The sequence below is a fragment of the Falco peregrinus genome, chromosome 1, assembly GCF_023634155.1.
Source record: "Falco peregrinus isolate bFalPer1 chromosome 1, bFalPer1.pri, whole genome shotgun sequence".
NCBI lineage: Eukaryota > Metazoa > Chordata > Aves > Falconiformes > Falconidae > Falco > Falco peregrinus.
The window spans coordinates 80,678,223-80,700,239 of NC_073721.1; the positions used below are offsets into that span (position 1 = coordinate 80,678,223).

The 22,017-nt window shown below is 40.0% G+C and overlaps 1 protein-coding gene across 3 annotated transcripts in view; it reads right to left on the bottom strand.

Annotated features, from left to right (window-relative positions):
* The window catches only part of MIDEAS (mitotic deacetylase associated SANT domain protein), a 54,884-nt gene extending 36,842 nt beyond the window's left edge, over nucleotides 1-18,042 (bottom strand). For 2 of the 3 annotated variants that reach the window (XM_005243789.3, XM_027795804.2), the window contains exon 1: nucleotides 17,683-18,040. The gene's annotated coding sequence lies outside the window, so the exon portion shown is untranslated. Of the gene's footprint in view, nucleotides 1-17,682 lie in introns of all 3 variants that reach the window. The other variant, XM_027795805.2, reaches the window with a different exon arrangement.
* Between the last annotated feature and the right edge of the window lie 3,975 nt (nucleotides 18,043-22,017).

Here is a 22,017-nt window from a genome sequence, read left to right on the forward strand (position 1 = left end):
CGGCCCAGGAGCTCTGCCTGTACTGTGGGCTAAAGGGAAGGGCTCTTCCACTTGCATGAATTGTACTGGTTGGAGCTGTGTTTTGGTGTTTCCTTTTTTTAAAATGACATTAGCCAGCTGACCACAGCTTCATTTCTTGCACTGTAGTACAGAAACTGAATTATAGCAAGTTCTGTTTAACACAGTTGCATGGCTTCATAATCACAGCATAACAAACAGCACTATATACTCTTTCATGTACTTAGTCTGGCAACGCCTCTTTAAGGGAGGGAACTACTATTACTCGCTTTTATTGAAGGGGACTAAGTCAGAGAAAGAAACGATTAAGTGATTTGCCTGAAGAGGTCTGCGACGGATCAGGGAACCCAACTCAGTCTCAAGCTAGTGCCGTACCCTTTCAAATCATCTTTAGTCTCTTACTCAGTTTGAAATCCCATCCTAAGGATGGCTAAAGTGCAAATGAAACCACCCTGAAACATTTGTCCCTATTTCAGCAGGCCCATGAGACTGTATGCCATGCATAATAAACAACTCCAAATAAGCATATGGCAGTCAACGCAGATTCATTGTGGATCTGAAAATATTCTTCTAGTTTTTATAAGAGTTGCCACCTATGAGGCATATATGCATAATGATACACTAGCCTTGGCTGCAGCAGTGTCCAGGGGGGACACAGAGCAATTCAGGAATACTAGGCAGACCTATTCAGGTGTAAACATGACATGATTAGTAATTTTGTCTAGGGATTAGGTAACAATGCTGAAGAACCTCATCAAATCCCTTCCCTGTATGCGATTACAAATTCAAATTAAGAAAGAAGGGGAGGAATATACTAAATTATAGCTGTAAGTAGATTGGCTTCGGTAAGTATTTTCATCTGTTTACATCTCTTAGAATCGCCATAAGCAAAAAAGCATACTTTGGAATCAGAGAATAAAAAAAGGAAAGGGAGCTCTTAAGTCCTGTTAGACAGTGCTTTTAGCAATTACCATGACATATATATTCCTCCCATCTTTGCAACCTCCTTCCCAACAACGACTCCAAGGGAAAAGAATTTTTGTTCTTTTCTCACAACCACAACATCTGAGGCACCACAAGTAAGAAAGAGTTTTCAAGCCCACAAGAAACGGATGCATTGGGAGTTGCACATGTTCAGAGCCCGCCCAGCCAGGAACAAGCTTCCACCCCTTGAACCCTCTAACTGAATATTCTGTTTAACCCTGTCTCTGGCCAAGTTAAGAGCAAAACTTGTACTGATTTTTAGCAGGAACGTGGCAGACACAGCAGCAGCTGGTCTGTAGGAACAAGGACTCTTTCAGCAGACCATGGAAGGGGCTCTGCCACTACCACCACTGGCCTTTCTGAGGCCCCACCGGCGGGCAGGCACTGTGGTCCCGCCCCAGTGTCCCAAACATCACGTTTCTGTCATTTAAGGGAAACAAAGGGGAAGAGAGGGGGAGAACCATCACACATTTGGTTGTGAAATATAATGAAATGTCATGGAAAAATAAAACAGGGGTCAGAGTTTTTAAATTCAGAGATTAAATCTCAAGTCTTGTTTTTCCCCTTTCCATAAAAAGCTATGTATTTATAGCAACTGCTTTATTAAAAAAAAAAAAGCCTTGAGAGTTATGCATGAGGATGCATGAGAAATGCTAAGGCACAGTATTACTTAGAACGAACAAGTACTAATTTGCACATAACTGTGATGAAATTCACCTATTACAGTAGATTAAGTTGTTAAGTCAATTCCGCTGCTAAATCTCCCACCACTTGCATTTGTGGCTTTGTTCTTTCCCTTACTCTAAAACTTGAACACTCAGCACAAAAGGCTCCCCTGCAGACAAAATTTGTCAAATCAGAGTCACAGAAGTACTGTCAGAGCCACGAAACTGAACAAAAAAGCAGAAGAAAATTCACACTCGTTGCTACCTCTGCATAAGACCATCAGGAAAAAAAGTTCAGATTAAAAAATGGCTTCTACACATAACGCAGTTCCTGCACATGGCAGGCTAGGTTTGTACTGTAGCCACTTCTAAACTTACGGCTTTGCTTAAGGTTTTCACATTCTTCAGGTATCTTCAGCTCACTTTCTGCAAGATGCGTGACCCTGATTTTGGCATAAAGCTTCACAGCAGCATCTACAAAGAGACAGGGATTCCCCCAGCTGCAGTTTCAGAGGCCTAATGCTGAAGAATTTATCACTTTCAATTTTAGATTGAGGTCAAATACAATGGTTGGTTTCCATTCATGTTGCAACATGTAGGAAGCCAACATGTGAGAAAAAGGTGATACAACAAAAAAAACTAGCAGGAAGAAGATAACATCTCCCTTCTGAAACCATAAGTGTATCAGTCCCTGCAGATGCCCCTCCTCTTGTACCTACATTCCCAGTACATTTTCTAGCACATGATGCCTTCCAAGTTAAATGTACTTGGTTCCCAAAGATATCATGGCAGGACAAACTGTTTGAAGAGACATGAGCCACCCATCCAGTGAAGCAACTATAGTAAGTTCTTAGTGTTTTGTTTGGGTTTTTTTAATAGCTTCTCACAATTGGTAATTCCTTTACTATAATTTTTTGATTTCTACCTTTATCTGAAAGTAACAAGTCAGGTTTGGACATAAAAAAGCTACAACTAATAAACAGAAGTTGTTTACCATTTTAGTTACTACTTCTCAGCTCCCTTCCTTGAAGAAATAAAAGGTTTTCCGAAATGTTTCAGTTAATATATATTTTTTAATTTTATGCACAGATATTTGCATAGTGAAGAGGAATTAACCCTTCTTTTTTTTGGATATGGAAAGAATATTGTGTGCCAAATTTCTCAGTATCACTAGAGGAACTGCTTATAGTTTGAAAGATTGTTAATTCTCAAACACCAACTGAAAAAATTCATGCACATACCTCCCCCTAACATTCAGTAGACACTGGATTTAAAGGTTCAGGGTTTTAACAGCAGCAGTTGCTCAAGTCCCAGTATCACTTCACTAGCTCTCTAGTCAAATTCTAAAATAAGCAGATCTGCCACTCTAATTTTAAAAAAGGAGATTGCTTACCACAGTCCAACTTTTCAAGCTTTTTATACCTTAAACAAGTAAAATGACACTTCTTTGAATAAACAGTTTAAAATAAAGTCCACAGCAATAAAGATACTTTGCTTGCCTAGCTGCAATAGTAAAAATTTCCTCAGTCGAGTATGGATGTGTTCTCTTGCTGTTCATTGTGGAGAACTAACTCTTCAGTAACAAAATCCACTCACTGTGCGTTTCTTGCAATTCTGTGTACTTACCACAGTCTTGACTATCAAGAACGACTTTCGCTGTTTCCCTAAACTAGCCTAGGACTAATTTCCACAACCATTCTGAGGAGGAATGAGGGAAGATGTACACTTGTAAACGGTTAACACTCTCCCCGCTGCCCTCCAAGCAAATTGCACACACAAGCCAAAAGGCAAGGGAAATAATTAACCTTCCAGCTCCCAAATTGGAAGCTTCAATTCCCTGAAGTAGCTTCATGCACAAAATCAACATGTGGAAAGAATAATCAGTGGTGACCAGTTTGCTGAGAGTTGTGGAAAACCAGCCTGTGGAACACAACGAGGGCTTGCCAGAGATCTGCTGCAGTCTCTTCCGCCACACAGACCTCAGTGAACGTGCACCACAGGAGCAGCACCATGTCCTTTCCAGGCATTCTGGAAAACCTCAGTGTTTAAAAGCAATCACAAACCACCTCCTCCTCCTCCCTCCCATGCTAAAGCTTAAAAACTTTTTTTCCTTTTATTTTTTTTTTTTTTAAGAAAAAAAAAGACAGCCATACAATTGCAAACATATGCACTAACTTAAAGCCACTTTGTAGTCTTTAGGGCCATGTGACAAAGTTGCATGCCTTAAGGCCTCCTCTGGATACTGGCACCATTTCTGTCAGGAGATACAATCCATTTATTTTAAGACACAGAGGGTGTTGTTTAAATCTACAAGTTTGCTTTCAGTTTGAAGCTGCCTTTTTAAAGCAAAACCCCATCAGTAACAACTGCCTCTTCATTAAAGTACCTTAGTATTTGAAGATGAAGTGATGAACATCCTGGAATGATCTTATACCAGATCCACTATTTCAGTATCATAATTCCCTCCTGAAGAAGCAGCAGCTGTCATAAGTGCTGTTTGCATATAATTTTAGCTCTGTACTTTGGTCTACTTAGTATCAAATATTTTAGGAAGTGTATCTGTAATTACTAAATATCTTTCAAATTTGTATTCTTTAAAAAAATAAAAACGAACACAACTTATTTTTCTACCTAAAATGAAATCTGTATGTTGGAACTTGCAAGACACTGGGTTTCCCCCTGGCAGGGGAAGGCTCTCCTCCCCTACTCTCTGAGCATACTGACATCCAGTATGTTAGTACCTCTGGCACATACACCTCTGTTATCCAGGTCCACTCACACTGCTGTAGAACTGCTCACAGACACTTTTGTAGGCATCTGGGGAACAATAAGTTTTAATACACATTTGCTGTTGCAGCTCATGGCCTGTACCTCCCTAGCTTCTTTAGTTTTTCAAACTCCCTGAAGTGCCAACCTCATTCGCACTAGGCAGGAGTAGTCCTCCAACTGCTGCTGCAAGAAGCTACTGTAAGGACAATTTCCATTTATAACTCTACTAAAAAAGTTTTTTCCTCTTGTTGAGGCAAAGACTGGCCTCAGTATGATTACAATCCATCTGTGCATATATCTGGTAGAAAAGTTATTTCCTCTTACAGAGGGATATACTTATTTAGCTGTAGTACAGCTGCTCCAAAGCCACTTGGAGTCTAAAAGCATGCTTTTCTGATGTTGCATTTCCCAATGAAATGCATCAGCTGCTGAGCAAGAACCCAAGTGACAGCCTGAAGAAACAGTATCTCTGAAAGGGTTTAAGTCCACCCTGCAGCTGAGCTCACTGGTCTCAAGAGTCATGAAGCTCAGGCTGTCCTCAAAACCAGACACCTGGCAGCTTCCCCCGCCCTCGCAGGCAGCCTGGCATGCCATGCCCTGTGGCTGCAGTGACATCCAGTCCCCACCCCATTATTTTAAGGACCCCCAGGCCCAGCCAGGCAGTAAACACCCCTGCAAAGACCGATGAAGCACTACACATTTGCAGCACAACCATGGAGTCCCGTACCCTCTTTAGCAGTGCACATAAAGGCATCCCAGAATACATTAATTTCATTTAGGTCTTGGGTGAGGATTTTTAATTATTCTTTTTTAATATACAGCCCCTTCTGTTGTTTATACTACTTGTTCTGCATTTCCGTGAGCAACGAATATACATGGCTTCTTTTTCAACTTCTGCATTAGAAGGAAATCGAGCTCCCTTAAATGATAAATTAGATTAAAAAGAGCCTTGATACATCACAGTTGTTCATACTTCACTAGAAAAGAAGGGGTTTCTTTTGAATAGTAAAAAAAAATAATTATACACTGCTACCCATAATCCCCAAGAAAAACCCTAAAACAAAGTATCTCTCAACTGTTTTAATCCTTAACTCCCAAAAGATGCAATCCTTTCCATGAAATTAAGGCTATAACATATTTGCAGCTTGGTCCCTGGTCAAAAACGTATTCTCCCTTACACTAGCATCCAATTTATATTTGGATATTTTGTTTGGCAAGAAGAGCAAATGAATGCTATTTGTAAAGCACATTTTGTTTGAAGTCACAACACTATGCAACTCCTGTGATCACTGATCAGCTGTATTCTATCTTGGCTATATATTATACGTATATAGTTATGTGTACATGCATACATTTACATGACTACATCCACTGCAGATAAGAACCAATTTAAATGAAAGGAATTCTTCAGAAGTAGTTTACTTAAATAATTTTTTTCTTAAAATGATGCTTTATCTCCACAAACAAACAAGCACTACACAAACAATCTGATTAAATTATGAAGGCTTCAACGTATCAATAACAACTTTGCAGTCATGAAGGAAACACTCCCTTGTTTAAATTTTTAAATAAACCCCATTATTTTGCTTTCAAGAAGTTATTACAAAAGAGATGTGTCAAGGACTTGAGTTTTCTCACCTCCAAAAATTCAATTTGTTTGAGAACCTTCTCAGTATCAAGAAACTATTAAGCAACATGAAACTACTACTACATATTTTTAAATATATTTTTTTTCAGAGAATTTCTGATGGTGTAACAGTACAACACATTTAAAGCAAAAAGAAAACCAACTTTCTTCTAGAATAAACTCCCCACTTACTCCATGCCTTGTAACAGCTCTCCAAACCAGGACTTGTAGTAGTAGCTACAAGGAACCCAGTACAAGAAAGCTTTCTTGTTCTTACTCTCTTACACACTATGCTAAGCGGTAATAGTTTTGTGCAAATCAGTCAGGCGCAGAAAACATAATAGGAAGGGCAAAGTTTCTGTAAGACTTGGCAGTTGTTACTGTCAGTTTTTGATCCTGTTTGCTGGGTCTACCTCTAGCTACACAGTGCAAAAGCAGTATCAGTGTCAAGCAAAAATACAGCTGTGCTTTTGTACATAAATACAACATCCCTCAGCTCCCTATTTGTTTCAGAATCCTGTATTACCTGTGTGCAAAACAGCTGTCTTCTCTGTGTAGTAGCATTTGTGCCCCAGACCAATTCTGAATCCAAGCCATAGCTATTCCCAATGAAGCGTATAACATTATAAAGGGTTACAAACAAGCTATCTACCACCAAATGTTTTTTCCCCTTTTTCAAACAAGAAAACTCCATATGCTTCAAACCTGTTGTATAATGCATTTAAGCAATTTCATGCTGACGTAGTATTAGATCTTAATTAAAATATATCAACACCATACAAAAATGTTCAGTGGGAAAGCAAGGGGCTAAAACCTCCATTATAGCTGCCACAAAGAAATAATAGCAAGTAACTTGAGAAAATATTCACTAAGTTTCCTGCATTCAAAGTCATTACACGTTTCCCCTTCAGGCAGGGTCACTATGTCCTGCCAATTCATGAGCTCCCAAAAATAAACTAGTTGAGTAACTAAAGATGTCAATAGATTTTCACATTCCCTCCGTGCATCCAAACTGTACAGCTCAGATGGTTACTTGTCAACAGCCAGGCACCCTACATGTAATCTAGAGCACTTTCCCAAGCAAACTCTGTCACTTACAGTAACTGAGTTATAGCTGTCACTAAACACAAAGTATCCTTCCACCTCCAAACTGTACTTTACTCTCATAGATCAGGTCACTCAGAAATAACTGTCATCTTAAAATACTTTTTAGCACACAGCAAAACTGAGGAATTCTGTTCATCCTCACAATAAAAAACATAATAGAGCAGCTGACAGATGAATAGACCTGGCAAAAATGTCCCGAAACCATGCTCCAAGGGAGAAAGTTGATTAACCGCTTTGGTTTCCTCCACCTTTGACCTTTTCAATAACACTGTCAAAGTTGCCCAACTGAGAAACAGTGAAGTATGAAATAGCTCTCCATAAGAGCCAGACTGATATCACCTAAGCCACAGAGATCATAATTTTGTTCACTGATGACCTCATTTAAAGCAAAGTAACCTGGCTAGGGAAACTCTACTCAATCTGCTCCACACAGAAACTGGGGCCTCATTTCTAATGTGCAGTCCAGAAGCCTCAGTTCCATATCTCAGATCTGTAGAACAAACATAAAGGGATTAAGCATCTCGCAGAGAACCAAAAGTCAGACTTGCAACCAGGATATCCAGGAAAAAGCCAGTCAAAAGGGCCCATAAAGGATGCATCATAGGAGCAAATATGTATCTTCATCTGAACGAAAAAAGTTGCTATTCCACCTAAGGCCTAAGTGCCTCTATCTGGTGGACTGGAGGTCCACAGTGGGTCCACAGACTCTTTCTGAACAACAAAGCTAGCTCCTTCCTAAACAACGGTAGGTGTGAGAGAGCATGACCTGTACAAAGCAAGCTGACAAAACACACACCCAGCCACCCAGATGCAGATTCAGACTCTCTTGTGTCAGCCTTCCCCTAATGGACATGATCCCCATCAAGCAGCTCCCTTGGATGGAGCAGCATCTCCATTCCCACTCTTGACCTTGTATGCTTCTTGTTAGGTCAGAGTATAGTTCTGTAGCCTTTGTTGAGGGTAATATCATCAACACAGATGATAACAAGGCACAAACAATCTAAGTTGTAAATTTACATTACAATGTGAATTAAAGCAGTGAGATTGCAAGAAAGGGAGAAGGTTGGACAGTTTTGTTGTATGTCTTACGTCACCAGAAAACACTTCCTCCCTGTACAGTATTTTATCTTTTCTTTCAAGTCTGTCTGTCTTTGGTCTTAGTTGTCCCACAATTGTCTACCAGTTTGTAAATCTAAGTGTGAACTCACATATTAGATGCAGGAAACTCCATGACTGGAAAATCTAATGGTCCTCTGGGTCAGGGCAATGAGCAAGACTTCCTCTAAGTTCTAGGTACCTGCTTCTTGCTACTGAGCATTTTAATTTCAGTATAAGCAGCCTGTTGTGACTACTTATGAATAAAAGGCTCAATGAAATGATAAATAGAAACACTTCCCCCAACCCCCCAAATAGTAACACCAGTTAACTTCGGAGGTGGAACACCAAAAGCACTCCAGGCTAATAGAAGAGGTGAAGAGCAAGATTTTACTTAAGATTTTTAAAGGCTAAACAAAGACTTCTTGGTAAGAGTATGGATGTAGTTTCTTAAACATTTTAACCCAACTAATACATTAGAAAGCTCCCCTTAAATTCAATTTCTAGGCGGTATTCTTGAAACAGACCTCCGTAAGAGCTGCTGGTACAGATCCAGTCACAGCATTACAACCTCCACTAACAGATCAGACCCGCAAATTTGCTTGACAAAAGGGACATCTACAGCTCACTTAGAACTTTAAGGTCTACATGTAGCCTGCACCTTGTTACATATTACTCAAACTAAAATGGTAAACCCGTGCAGTTTTTATGTTACGAGCCTGCATATTGGCTCAGAATATGAAAGAGTAAAACTGCAGACTTATCTATACCATGTAGCCTGAGAATTACAAAGCAGGTGCAGTCTTTTCTCTTAACACTCACCATGTGAAGAGCAGAAGCAAATGATCATAAGCAGATCTGAATTATTCTCAAAAGTCTCTTAAGTAGATTTCTATTCAAATTTTTTACAAGAGACTATAGAAAACTGAATTATTTTTTTTTGTTTCTTAAGAAATTATATTTCTATATTAGACACCAAAGACCTGCTGCAAACATCAGTGACATCTCTGCTAAGTAACGTGTGAACCAGCTCAAATACTGGGGTTTCTTGTTTGCTTTTTGTCATGCAGTCCTTGAAACATTTTATTACTGTACTAGATGGCCTGAAGCATTTACAACCTGAGACCCTGATCCAAGTATAGTTTAAATACCAGTACCTTCCATGAAGGAAGCATTAAAAGCTTCTAAATCAAAGTGTTTTCCTACCTTGGTGCTTTTTTATTTTGTGTGTGCATAAGAAGGATTTTTTGGTTTGGGGCTGTCTTTTAAAAACAGGAAGTTTTGCCCTTTCATAGAAAACTCATTCAGTAAATAGTAAATTACAAACATCAACAGTAACTTCACAGTATTGTAACAACAGAATATTGCTGGTCAGGATTGGAAAAGATTATTGATTGACATTTACCACCACAGGGGATAAAAAACACAAAACACTTCTGTTTTAAAACAGTAAAAGCCAATTCAGCATCACCCAAATATATAGTCAGCATAAAAGAAGCAGCATCTTGCCAACATGGCTGTTTTAATATCAGCTCTGTCCCTTTAACTAAGTATCAAGCAATTGTTGATGTTGATAAGTATTTGGGCCACTGCCTTGGGTCTCATACTTCCCTAATGATACTTCTGATAAAGGTGTCTTATGGAGAAATCCATAAGTTTGCTAAAAAAGCAGCAGTGCAACCTGAAGTGCTGTAAAAGGTCTCCAACCTCGCTCTGTCGCCTCCAAGTTGGAGAGATGCTTTGCTTCTTTATGACCAGCCTGCTCAAGTTCCTTTTGTCTCCTGGGCTTTGCACTTTAGCAGATATATGCTTCTGCCATTCTCGGACAAATAAACAAAAACCTGCATCTTTGCATAGATGTGTGCACAGGCAGGCTACTTCGTTTTAAAATGCCAGGAGAGATTACCTGAATGAGGAAACTGAATCTTCCAGTGTGCAATTTGTATCAATAGTAATTATTATTATTTAAGAGCATTTCCAGATGTAGAGAAAAACTTAGAAATCAAGTATTCAAATTTGCATTTTATTTCTTTTGCTAAGAAAGTCCTCTGATTTTAATTTCCTCTGTAAAGGTAAGGTAACTAGGTTTATTTATATTGCAAATTAAAAACTTCAGATAGGCTTTGTTCATTTTTTTAAGGAAAAAATACCAGCGTTGACTGCAATGAAGCTTCTTGCAAGGTAGCCCATTATTCACCATTAACAAGCATAAAACCAGAGTACAGTACCATGTGTAACAAATTTCTGAGGTTTTTGATACCTCAGTACTTCAAATGTTTATAAATTAATTTTAATTTTGAGTCTGAGATGCAAAAAATAAGAGTTTAAGGAGTTCTACATTCTTTGCATAGTCTTCGGCAATAGAAGAGCATTTTCATTTCAGATCAATTTTTTCTACAGAAAAAGTTATACTACATTTTCTATACAAAGTGGTAACAGCAAAATAAGCCAGCTAGTACCATAACTAAAATATTTCACTTTTGCCAAATAAAGAGGACTATAAAACAAACAAACCCCAACAAAAACAAGGAGTCAAAGTAGTTCTTATACTGCCATAGGAAAGAGGAAACGTCTTAAATATATTTTGCATTCTTGCATGTATTTAGAAAATCATGGTAACAAAGACCACTTCAATACTGAAATTATATCAGAAAAAAATGAAGCCCATAATCAAACACAACATTTAGCACAATTCTTTACTTGCAATAACATCCTTTAAGTAAAAAAGACTTTCTGAATCTCGAAAGAGGGCAATTTTTACTTAATACTAAGACTTTTAATACTAAGAACGCTCAATGGTAAAGTAATACTTTTTCATTCCTAGCTTTCATTTATAGTATATTTACTTTCCCCCGGCATCTCAACATCCCTTAAAACACCTTCATTTAAACAAATACTGATGTAGAAAGACTACATGATTTACTTACGATATATACTTGAAAAAAATACTTACATTTTCTAAGAATGTGCAAATATTATAGCTTTCCAAGTAAAATACATATAAAGTTATAATCTTAATTCAATATAATGAAGATTATATTATAAATATTCCCAATATTTAGCATGTCTCATACAGGATAACATCTAGAGTTTGTCAAAAAAGATTCTAAGAATACAATTCAATACAGATTTTTTCTAAGTAATGAAATCAAACTAAACCATAGGGGCAGTAAGTTTTCCCTGCCAGTTTCACATACACAAGTATTTGGCATCCTAAGTTGTCATCATTGGAATCTCCTAAAGCAATCAGAATGCCTTACAGCTGTGATGGATGCTCTCTCCTCTCACCAGGAATTTGGCAGTGCTGGGATTTCATTCTCAAATGGTATAAAACCAATTCAAGATAGAAAAATACTTCTCCATCCAAGTGTAGTCATTTCCCACAAACACAGCAAATTCTCCTTTCAGGAAGTGCTTGAAAGAATGAACAATACATTATGCAGGAAGAAATAAACCCTGAAAATAAGACAATTTAATGGCAAATAGTCCAATAGAATCCCAACAGTATTTTTAACATATGGCACTTTGTCTTACTTTTCTTCTGAATGTGTCTAAAGGTGACTATTCAGGATCAAAAATCTGAACAGTTAAGAATATTACTCAATGCCAGACTAGTTGACTTGCATTACTAAAAAACTCTAAATAATAATGTAATTTATGACAAATTACTGCGAGACTGATGCAGGAGTTTATAAGGAGATGCTCAAAGAATCGTAAGTGTACACAGACACAGCAGATATGGCTGCACCTAAACACAAATGATTAAGCCACATCTGAAATCATGCAACATCCTCAAACAACCTGGGATCCAAACAGGACTGCAATTTTACCCTACGAACTATACCATAACATAACAACTTGAAATTATTCAGACTCCTGGAACTAGTTTCAGCTTTAGACTTCATCACAATGCACACTGCAGACAAGGTGACAAGCATTTCAGCAATCCTTCTGCCCCACAAAAGGTAGCTTCAGAGAACAGATTCTATTTTACCCATGCTGAAGGGATGCAGCCAGTCTGGTAGCTGGAAATCAACCATCTAAAACTGTACCACAACTAGACCACAAAGCCAAACCAGTATTTCAAAAAGTCTTCTTAGTTAAGAATAAAGATAAAGAAAAGAACAATCCTTGCAGCCACAATTCACGTTTTGGTCACTATAGCTCTAGAAATACCAAAAGCAACATTATTAAAAACAATCAACTAAGATAAAACCCAAAATTCAGCAATATTCAAGCTTGAAATAATAGTACAAACAATCAAAACTTTTTAAAAGTTTTATAAAATATAAACAAAAATTCACAAGCAGTACTCTAACACCACAAGAAAAAAAACAAACATTTGTTCTCAGGGAAACAGAGTTTAAAATGAGAAACTTAAGGGTATATAACAGAATAGTGTTTGTGTACATATAAATATACATGCACATTTAATTTGTCTTCCCAAAATAAATGAGAAGAGGATACACCAAGATACATTACAGTGTAACCTCTCCTATCAGTAAGCTATGATGGGGAAAGCCAAGCATCTGAGAACCAATTTTCAAGTGAGAATATAATATACAGTAAAGAAGAAACAAAATGTGAATACTGACTTGATTCCACTTCCTATCTCTTTACATCCCAATATTGACCATGTAATGAATCAATAACATATTCAGTAAGAAAGATAACAGAATTGTTTCTCAGTTTACTAGTTTGGTCATTCATAACATTTAACTTGTTTCAATCTTTACCAATACTTATTATACAAAACCTTAAAACTGATTTTCAAAAACTAAAGACTAAAAATGAAAGCATTATTCCATGTGTTGCTGTAGGCCTTTAAACAACAGCAAAAAAGAAAAAAACAAACCACTGAACACTTTGCCACCCCTCCAAATCTAGCTTTTCCCAGTTAACTTCTTTATCAACACCAGCTGTAGATGCAACAAGAGGCATTCATGTAATTTACTTGTACATAAAAAAAAAATAATAATTCATTTCTAAGATGTAAATTTCAAAGCATATCGGTACATCTTCCATAGTACATATAGACTAATAAATGGTATTAATACAGGTCTGCTAATCAGGTGGCTGTCAGTTGCACCAAATGCGGTAAAAAGCATCAACACAGCCAGAAAAGCAAGGAATTAATTACCAAGATTTATCTCTACATCCCCATTACATCATTTGCTCCTGAATACCTGAATGTTGGCTGCATTCAGAATGCATACACTCACATTTTTTCCCTGGCTTGAAAAGCATAGCTTTTTATTGTAACATTCTGTGTTATTTTTCAGTTGGTGGAGCTGATCAGCAGAGCACTCAAGAAGGGGTACAGTTGGAGACCATTCAGAGTCAGAAGTTATGCAAAACGTTGTGAAGTGTTTATTGAGCAGCCTCATGCTGGAAACACATGCCATTTGTGCACTGGGAGCTGCTGTAGCTGCCAAGGAGCTTCCACATGGAATGCAAGTTGCTGGTATGCAGCTACAAAAATTTAAATTATTACTTGAGCAACCACCTCCTTCAAGGGCCTACGTATCACACAAGCATTTCTTGGTTTGAATGCTCAAATCACACTAAAGGGAACATGTGATTCAAAGCACGGACAACTCCTGCTGACAGATAGCTCTGTGCCACACTTCCAATTGCTAGGGGAGGTCCTAACGATGATATTTCCTTGAATTAGCAGTACATCCCTCCTATTTACAAATTGCTCAGTGACAAGTCTTCCATTTGGAGCTGACTCATGAGCCTCGGCTTGCCTGTGCCAGAATTCGCTAGCTTTTTGGACACGTGTTGCAAAACCTCACTGCACGAACTCCAGCCTCCCCTACCCCCCGGCCCCACCCCTCACCCCATTTCACATGATACTCAGAAAAGTGGGGGTTTTGTCCCTTTATGGGAAACATAACTAACTGCACTGGAGACAATAAGCATATTTACTACATTTCATTTTAGCGTAAACTGTAAGTTACTGCAACCAGTACTAAGATTTTATGCAATGCCTCAGAAAATGAAGAAAAAAAAATCTGTTTTTTTTTATAAAAAAAAAGGTGAAACGACAAAAAAAAAATAAAAATCAGCTCTTATCCCTAATACAAGTCCCTTCAACATCCTCATTCCATGATTTGATCAATAGATTAAAAAAGCAGCTGCTAAATGTTTACCTGAGCTCAAGGGAAAATTAGGTACATCTCTTGAGTAGAAACTCCTCAAGAATTGCTAAGCATATAGAATACATATCCATCTTTGGAAACAGGATCACGGGCTAGACAGACTACCATCCTTATTCATGGCAATCACTCCTGTCTTATTACATGCCGGAACACACCCCTCCACACAAACTGCTTGCTACCACCATCACCCAGGTAGCCATTTCCAAAGAAAGGCTACAGGTCCTGCATCAGTGGCAACTTAAGGGATTGCCTGGCACAGCTTGGCAGAATAGTGTCATGGGAGGGATGCCAGGCTTGAAAATACCTCCTGCAGTTCTGCAGCTACCACTTATGTCACTTATGGATGACAATAAAAGTGAAAATGCAAAAGCATAAATTAACATCTGGAATGATTACGTAGGCTCCCAAAATGCTTGTTCCGTGCTACAGCCCTCAGCATTTCATATCACCTACTACTCTCATGCACCTGGAAGGGTTAAAGGCCAGCACAGCTACACCTCTCTTTGCCAACATGTACACAAATGTGTATCTATGACTAATTCCACTGAGCACCACAGGACAACTCATGGACATTGAAGTTACCTACTCCTTTGTATACAAGCCCAAAGAATCCTGACCTAAAACGTTTTCCCCCACCAGGTAGGCTGTGAAAAGCAAAATACTTACCTTAAGTAATAGTTACGTTGTATCACTACCACAAATGAGTCAAGGCATCTTTAAGCAGTTTCTATTTTCACCCAGAAGTAATTTTGACATTAAAACACCCGGTATAACATAGATTGTCAAGCCAATCAAGACATTAAGAACAATCCAAAGAAAAAGCTACAAATAAAACATTGTAGTAATGCACAGATGAAACGTAACTTGACTTATTTTGTGTTAAAACAAAATGCTCCTATAAACTTCCAGGATTATCATGAAAGTCTGTCAAGTGATAGGCCTAGTACGGTGGTTAATCAGCCACTTGCTAACAAAACTGTAACAACCCCCTCATCCCCCCCCCCCAAAAAAAAAAACCCAAATGTAAACTTCAGCACATCACTATGTTCTTCATTAACAAAGCTACATTTATTTTACATGAAGCATTTAGCTGACAACCTGAGGGGACTACCAGTAATAAGATGATCTGTGTGTATTCAACTAAAATATGTTCCAGTTGAACACCAAGAAATTTTAAAGCAGCTTTTCATTTTCTCATTACTTTCCATCACAGTGCTCAAAACACTTTCTAAGCCTTCACAGAATTTATTAAGACATCAGCAATGATGGTTAACACTTTTCCAGAAAATTTTCACTAATCTTAGGTCGATTTCTGAGTCCAGATCTGAAATCTTTTGGATTTGATACTTCATGAATTTCAAGTACTTCCAAACTGATAAAATTACAGGTAACCAACATCTCTGAAAAACAAATCTTAGAGTTGCATCCACAAGAACTTCGGCATAATTTTGATAGTCTTTCAAAGTCTTAGTTGAAATTTCAACTTGCTAATACAGTGTCTGTGGCTCAATGCCTTGTCCTGTCTCTCAGCCAGTGCTGCCTGCAAGATCACCGAGCACGATGCAACTCTTCAACTAAAGTTGAAAACAGCATGTTCAAAATTTATGTCCAGTCCAGCACTCCTGTCAACCTCTAATTTTTTGTGGCCTGACACATAAGCTTTTCCAGTTCTCTCCATTTCCAAGAAAGCTAGCTGAACTGCAGTTGCTAGAAACAAACCGGTGTTTCTCCCACACAAGAACGTAGACCAGTGCAAGAACTGCACTAAACCTGCAGGACTGTTAGCAAGCCTGCCTGATTTTCACCTGCTGCATAATCACTTTAGAAACATGAACCTCAGTTACAACGAGCTTTCAGTTTCTTCCGTGATTTCAGGGACTACTGGTGGCGTTTCTTTTCTGCTGACTATTTCAGGTCTGCGACTTCTACTACCAGCCTCGTTCCACTTCTCCTCCCCCCCCCCCCCCCCCCTCCCCTTTCGGTAAAGTCGAAGAGAAATGGGGCAGTTCAATGCAGAATGCATTCTCTTTTTAGCATTTGCAATGCAAAACTAGGTTTTGTTCGGTACAGAAGTCTTGCACAATAGCCTGTGTATACGTATTCGGTCCAACAATGCTGTCCTATGCAATCATTCTGTAATTACACACAGTCATAAAGCTGCTGCTCTTGCTGCCTGGAACTGCAGTCTCGCCCTCTAAACAACCTAATATCAGTCTCCGCATTAGGACATTTCTTTTCTCTCTTCCCCTCCCGTAACTGCTTACTCCAGTACAGATGGCCTTTACACTGCGCTCAAAACACGTAGTCGGGAGGAAATCAAATTATTGTAAAAATGAAACTGTTTTAAAGAGAATGCCAAGTAAATCTCCGTTGAGCAAAGAGAATATTTCTCTGATTCTGCAGGCTGCAACCACATAAGACTTTACAGACCATAAATAAATCCTGCTTCTGCCTGTTTAAGAAAAAAAAAACCGAAAACCAACCACACGCACCAGCAACTTAAGTATTATATAAGACTCTCACATACGTGCGTGGGTGTATTGTCAGCTTCTACTGGTAAACTGCAAAGAATCAGTCCTTTGCAGTTGCTGCCAGAGAAAGAGCTGTACATTTGAGAGCACGGGATTTTTCAGAAATTATCAAATAGATTTCTCCCCACCCCATCCCCCTTCCACTGCGTAAATCCCAGCAAAGAAACCCAACCCTTGCAAGCCGAGCCCCGCCGCACGGCGTGCTCGCCACAGGCCGCGGCACACACGGAGTTACCCCGCTCCGGCACGCAGCGAGCACCAAGAAAAGCACACACACACCCCCAGCCCACCCCCCAAAATACCGTCCGCGGGCAGCTCACCCGGGCGCGGACACAGCCTCGCCGCCGCGGCAGCCCAGCGGCAGCCAGGGGGCCCGCCGGAGCCGTGAGGCGGCAGGCAGCGGCGAGCAGCCCCCTGCAGCAGCGCCGCGACCCCGGCCCCGCGGGGCTGCTCGGCCCAGGCGCGGAGCCGCTCAGCCCCGCCACCTCCACAGGTGCCTCTCCTCCTCATCCTGCACCCAGCGCCCACAAACAAAGCACATACCACACACACACACCGAAGACAAAAAAAAAAAAAAAAAACAACAACAACAAAAAAAAAAACCGCCCCAGGAAAGACACCCCTTCTCCAAAATGGCAGGAAAACGGAAGCAAATCGTGCGGAAAAAGAAAAAAAGATAAACCCGCGGAAAAGAGGAGAGGGAAGAAAACGTGCTTGCTCACCTGCGAGGCGAGGCAGGGCCGCCGCGGCCGGGCACCTGCGGGGGGACGCGGAGCGGCAGTTCGCAAATGCGTGGGGGTGGGGTGGGGGTGCTAAAGAAGGAGGAGAAAAAAAAACCCAAAACCCCAAACTTTGTTTCTTTCTCTCCGGGACTCAGGGAAAGCGTCACTTCCTAGTGCGGTAAGCGGGGAGGCTCCCGGGCCCGTGCTCCTCAACTCCTCCTCCCGCCTCCCTCCTCCAGCCCCCCCGCAGCGCCGCCAGCAGCCCCGCCGAGCTCAGCCTCGCCTCCTGGCACCGCCTGGCTCCCCTGCCCTTCCACAGATCTCGGCATGACCTTCTGTGCTCGGCGGTGGCTGCAGTTTGCAGGGAAGGAGGGGAAATCCCCGACGAGTAAGGGGCGGGGAGAGAGTTTGCGACGCTGATTTGGAAGCCAAGCCCTGCAAAATACTGCCATGTTCAACACCTGGCAAAACTCGCCGCTCTGATGACCCGAGTCCAGTACCAGCCTCTCCAGCGCGATCAGGCCTTGTGGCCTTTCTTTCTAAGGAAAAACAAAGAGCTTTTTGGCTTTTAGGAACCACTCGAACCCGAGGAAAACGTGGGTTTTGTTTCCCCCTTTTGGCCCCTTTTTTCACAGCTTTTTCTGAAGAAAAAGTGAAAAAACAGGGAAGGGGAAAAGGATTTGTATTAGGTACACAAATCCTCAGGTCGTCTCTATACTGTTGGCTGTTTTACCAAACACCTGAAATTTACTTTCAGAAGAAAGCTTAAATCTGCTTTCACAAGAACACATACTGCTGAGGTTCCTAAAAATGTTCCGCTTGCCTGCTGGAATATGGCTTCCTGTTGCCTTGGTCTGAGAGTAAAAAACAGAGCGTTCTGGCAAATGCAGGCACGCTACTTAAGGCAGGAAATAAAGAAGTTGCTTCTTCACTGCTCCCCCTGTAGACTGCTCTGATACTCGAGTTTGTTCACAACCAACGAAACTTGCAGAATATGAAATAACATTAAGACAGCATTCACAGATTAGACACTCGTTCAGTGAAACATGCTAAGCAACACGAAAATGACAAACATTTTTCCCCGACGTGCACGCTGCCACGTGTTTACCTTCATCCAGCCTTAGATCATCCAGTGCACAGCAGCGCAACTTTTTTTTCAGACCAGCAGGGCAATTTCCCTTCTAGCATGTATTGCTTTATAGAGTGAAATACAAAAGTAATTTCTGCACTGCTCGCTCTAGTTTGCATTTCTTTCATGACAGTTCCTGGCTCCTATGCAGAACTTTTTACCAGGGAGGCTCAAGTTGTGTGGAAACAGCAGCCCAGGGAAGTGACTTACCCATGACTACAGAACATATCTGATGCATAACCAGGTTTCTCTGATGAGTCCCAGGTCAGTAGTCTAATTACCACACCCAATCTTTTCCTGTCACAGTGCAGAGAATAATAAAGACACATGGAGGTGAAAAGCAAAATAGTAGCCACAGGTACTACTGGTAACGTTTTTCTTCTTTCACAACCAAAGGTATCATTTGATACAACACTGTCTCAATAGGACATTCAAGGAAAACTATTCTACACTACCATTAGTACATTTGCTTTTCTAAACTCCTGAATAGACTGGAGCAATAGGTCAATAACTATTTAAATCAATACAGAAATAATATTCACAGCTGTTCATAAATTAGCTACTATGTAAAGCAAACTTAAATAACCGAACATATAATGACTAAAACTGAAGTCAAAGGTATGCAACCCATTAGTTTAATTTGCCCTAATAAAGGCTGAAAAGACAGATTTCATAAACTGGAATTATTTCCTCCTCTGTTATAAAATGTTAGACAACTACTGCCTCCCAATGAAGCACATCAGATATCGATAAGATTGAAACTGCTTATCTCAACTTTCATTGGGGAAAACAACCAACCAACCACCAATCCACCGCTCTTCTATGACTGTAAATCATGTTGTAACACCAAAGCATAGCTCCTCCTTCCAGCCAGAACAAATGCACGTTGTACCTCACATGCGTGTTTTCAGTTTGGGAAGCAAAATTATGAGCAGTGTCTCGTGTTTCACAACACATAATCACGTAAGAGCAGCAGACAATGGCAGAAACATCATCATCTGGCTACAGAAGCTAACACTGCACAGACCGGGGATTATGCTTTCTACCCTTGTCTAGGACACATGTTAACATTGTTGGGTTTTGATAGTTGCCTCCTAAATAATATATAAGCTAGATAGGAGTCCTTCTTTACTGAGCCAAAGACAACATAGTAACCACAAGGACGAAGTTGAAACACACTGTAAGATGCAAAATCTACAGGAAAGGATGGCACCTCTTCCTAAACATACCAAATGGGATAAGAACAAAACCAGGCAAGCATGTAGGTACACCAGCCAGCTGATAGATCTGAAACAGAAGCAGCACACTTCAAACACATCATGGCATGAGGCATGTTTATAGAGCTGTATGCTACTGTTTATCTTACTGAGCCATAAACAGTTTTATGAAGTGTTTTGTAAAGATTTTGCCACTACACGCTCTTCAGTTTTTTCTCTGTTCCTCACGTTATGCAGTCCTTATATCTCCTCCAAAACCAGCTACCATAATTTTCCTCCTTGCAGTAGCAGCTTTTGCTATTTTTTTTTCTTCTCCTTTTCTCAGCATATGCTGAGACTGCATGCAGGCTGTACTTCCTTTAGTTTTACAGTAACAAAATTTAATACGCATATATTCCCTGTTACGTTGTTATTTTATTACTGCACTGAAGGAGACTGGAAGATTTCCTAGCTATCACCATATCAAAATCTTAGGTTTCTTTGGCTTGTACAGACACATCATGTGATGTAACAACATCGACTCATATCATTAATAAACTGGAGTGCACTGAGTCAGAATCTGGATTAAAGACCATGTTTTGCATACTTACATTTGCACAGCTGGGAGATAGGCTCAGTAGGTGGCACTTTTCACCAAGTCAGGGTAGAACAAACACCCCGTCCTCTTTCTGGTCCCCAGGAGCTGAACTAGTGCTCCAGTATTACAGGAGACAATATGGAGCTATTACTTTTCCCTGAAATTAAGTATAAAATGAAGGTCTTAATCGCTATCGCTAGTAAGAAAATAATTATGCTCTTTGTAATAGAAGTTTCAGATTCCAATAAGCCTAAAACTTCCATCTCAGAAGATAAGCTAGAGAATCAACTGACAGGAACCACGTGAAGTTCAGCACAGACTAAAGCGAAGCCCGGCACTTTGGCTGAACTAACCTTTTGCCATTTCACAGGCTGGGACTGACATACCACTCGGAACCACTGGATAAGATCTGGGAGGTCCTGGTGAACAGTGGGGTAAACACCAGCCAGCAGTGAAGGTTAACAGCATCCTGAGCTGTATAAAGATAAGCACAGCTAGGTAAAGGGAAATAACTATTCCTCCTTACTACTCATTTGTTATCTGTGTCTGGAATACTGTGTCCAGTTTTGGGTATCCGAGTACAAGAAAGAAGTTGATAAACTTTAGTCAACAGAAAGCCAAAATGGTCAGAGGCTTGAACACATGTTCTCTGCAAAGACAGGCTAAGGGAAGCTGGGCTTCTCTAGTGTGGAAAGGAGAACAGGTAGCAGAGACTTAATGCCAGCCTTCCAGTAGCTACAAGGCTAGATCTTTACCTACAAGCAAAGGCAAAGCCAGGCTCTTTATTGAAGTGCACAGGGGGAGAAAGACAACGATCATAAATTGAAGCAAAGCTGTTCCAACCAGCTAGCGAGGACAGTGAAGCAATGCAACAGGTTGCCACAAGAGGCTGTGGAATTTCCTTTCTTGGAAGTTTCCCATAGCTGCCAAAGAAAGCCCTGAGCAACATGGTCTGATTTCAGTGTTGACCCCGCTTTGAGCGGGTTGAACTGGTGACCTCCCAAAATCCCCTCCAACCTGAGTGATTCTATAATTCAAGAAGCAAATCCCTACATCTCACATAAAAGGAGGATTAATTAAATGATAGGAAAATAGTTTGAAAAAATCTTATAGGAAATACAAGTTGTTTGTATGTTTCAGGTTGGTTGGGCTTTAGTGTTGAGGCTGTGAATTTAGACCATCAGCATAAATACAAAGATAGTCAGCATTTTTCAGCTGCATTATTGCAGGAGAAAATGCTTATAAGAATGCTTTTATTTCTTTTTATACAAGATTAATTATTCCTTATTACAGAGAAATTTCAGTTTCCCCAGTAACTATGTCTATCTCCCATCTTTGTCAGAATTAAAATGAAACACTCAAGCTGTTACATTTGAAATATTATTTTAGTGTAACTACTCTTGGGAAATTTG